Source organism: Salarias fasciatus, chromosome 23 (assembly GCF_902148845.1).
Source record: "Salarias fasciatus chromosome 23, fSalaFa1.1, whole genome shotgun sequence".
NCBI lineage: Eukaryota > Metazoa > Chordata > Actinopteri > Blenniiformes > Blenniidae > Salarias > Salarias fasciatus.
In genome coordinates this window covers 8,476,164-8,479,141 of record NC_043766.1, presented here as the reverse complement: position 1 = coordinate 8,479,141, position 2,978 = coordinate 8,476,164, and positions in this window count along the sequence as shown.

Sequence of the window (2,978 nt, the reverse complement as noted above, 5' to 3'; positions counted from 1 at the left end):
GCGATCTGCACGCACAGCTGAAGGGTGGACAGGAGGACAGACAAGAAGAGAGACAAGAAAGAGCCTCATATTAGTTACACAGTAAACAAAACAGGATGCTGTCTGTTTTTCATTACACATAAGAATATTGTAAAACACAATGCTGCCATTTTCAAACATTTGCTGCTAAATCAAACATTTTAACAGTGACGATTCCGCAGACAAAGAGTTTGACAAACCAATGAGAAATTGGCAGTTGACTTGGCAGACTGGTTGAGGAAAAACCACTTCAGTCTCATACCTTTATATATTTGTATTGTACATGCATACTTGAAGAGATGCACGGTGTCATGAAGTTGAAGTCCTAATTTGTGACTTGCATGTGGGGCAAAGGTTTTCCTGATTACACTTGACATGCTACCTGTTGACTCTAAAACTCCACAGATCCAACAGATATCAGTGTTACTCATTGACCAGAGACTGAAACTGCGACAAATCACTTTGGCAAATGATCAAGAATGACGGCAGCTGGCTATATCTGTCATTCACTCAGAAACGAAACACCGTAAATGTTAGATATTAGTAAAAAGTTAGCAAAAAAAATTCCATTTTTGTTTTAAAGTGTAACTTATAAAAATACTATCAGACTATACAGTTTCTGAAATCTTTAAAATGTCACTATCAATTAGTTGGAACTTTATCTTTTAAAAAAATCCAAAGGCATAAAAGGCTGACAGTAAATAAATTGGGGTTCTTTTTTATGATGAAACAAACATACCCACGATGCCCTTTGCCTCCCCCCCATCAGTGCAGGATCCCGTGGTGAGGATCACAACGAGTCTGTGCTGCGGGTATTTCTAATGAACAAACTGGGCACACAGTGGACTGCTACGAGGGCCATGTGTGATCTGGCCGACTGCTGCCATGGGGAAGCTGCTCTGCTGTCTCTCAGTTGGGGGGCACTGGTGTTAATTATTCATACTTAATTACCTCTTACTCTGACGAACCTCACAGAGCCCAGCATGCAACCAGCTAACGGACGTCTGGGACTGCAAGCAGCAGAAAAACGCTCCCTAATAACAATATTACAGAATGTTATAGACTTATGCTTTATTGTGTTTGCTATGGTCTTCCTTTGAAAAAAGCCACATATCTGAATGAAATATGTTGAAAAAAATAAAAAAAGAAAGCACATAGATGTGACCTGTTCATAGATACTGAACAGTCAGACGACAAAGCGTGTCAGCCTGGGTCCACTCCAACTGGTGATGTCTTGACGGATGAATCAAAGAACAGAGGAAGAAAATTGAAGAGGGGGTGTGTGGAGGGCGTGGTGGGGGGTGGACTGAAGTCTGGGGGTAAAGCTGGGCAGACATCCATCCAAAGCACACACACACACACACACACACACACACACACACACACACACACACACACACCAAGCTGCCTTGGGAATGATTTTAATGACCTCCGTCACAAAAGTGTCTGTCACTGATCTGAGCAAGAGGAGCACACACACACGTGCATGTGCACGCACATGCTCCAAGCACACAAACACGTATGCACACACATATAGAGTCGAACACAATAAGACTCACACCCGAGTACTGACCATCTCCAAGTCACAGAAAACATACACAGTCATCATATGGTCAACATGGAGAAGACGACAAACACAGAGACGGGAGCCAGCCAGATACTTTGGGGAATTCTTGACTTCTTAAATGGTGTGTAATTCATGCACACACACACACACAAACACACACCACACACACACACACACACACACACACACACACACACACACACACACACATACACACAATCAGTTCTTAGCTTGCTTGAGGTCAACTTCCATGCAGTACCCATTTCACCCAGGCTCGGGATTATCATGACCTTTAAAATTTGATATGTTAAAAGCAAAAAAAGAAGAAATCAAGAGCCCTGTCAAATGTATCCATTATACATTATTGTAGGGAGACTTTAACTATTAATGATTCTCCACAACAGCGTAATTAATGTGCTGAGAAACTAATAGTTGGCCCTACTGGGGAAAAAAATTAAGCTCTGACTGCCTCTCTTGCCTGCCTAAGACCCAGGGAACCACATCACATCATGAATACAGGGATTCAGGGGGGCAGGGTTGCAGATTGCATGCACACACACATGTACGCGCACACACACACACACAGATTCTTTGTCTCTAATTAAACAAGGTGATTTGCATTCTTGTAACACAGATTATTATCGAAGGGGGAGGGGAAGAGGGGAATGAGGGACAGTGCATGCCTGTGTATTAGGAGAGAAGAAGAATGTGTGTGTGTGTGTGTGTGTGTGTGTGTGTGTGTGTGTGTGTGTGTGTGTGTGTGTGTGTGTGTGTGTGTGTGTGTGTGTGTCTGTGTGTGTGTTGAATAAGGTGGAGAAGCTATGAGGGCTTGATACTGCACAGTCAAGGGATTATGATCATGTCACTTTAAGAGGTTAAAATAAGTCAAACTGCAATCAGAAATCACACTTTAACGAAGTTTATCACATCAAAAAACAATTTTCCATGTGACTGAAGCCAAACAGTGTTTGAACTTATTTTTCATAACAGGTTGCAGTGTGTTTTGTTCAAATATACCTGCGTGTCAAATACATTATAAACATATAGGTAACAAGATGATCGCTTATATGGAAAACTAAAGTTTCAAACAAGAAACGTAAGACAAAAGGAGGGATGTCTTGACAGACAGAGGTTGTTTGGACAGCATTTAAAGCAGTAAAATTCCACCCTCAAAATTGAAATTTAACAATTACATTGACAGAAACTGTAAACTATATAAAAGAATTGTGAACTGAGTGAATTGCTAAATCAGCGAGAATATCACAAGAGAAGTGATTTCTTTTTCTTTTTTTTAATTATCTTCAAATTTATGAGTAGAAACTTTGGTTCATGTGCAACGAGTGGATTTGATGTGATATGTGGGTTCGGAGTGTGGCTTGTCGGGCTAAAGCCA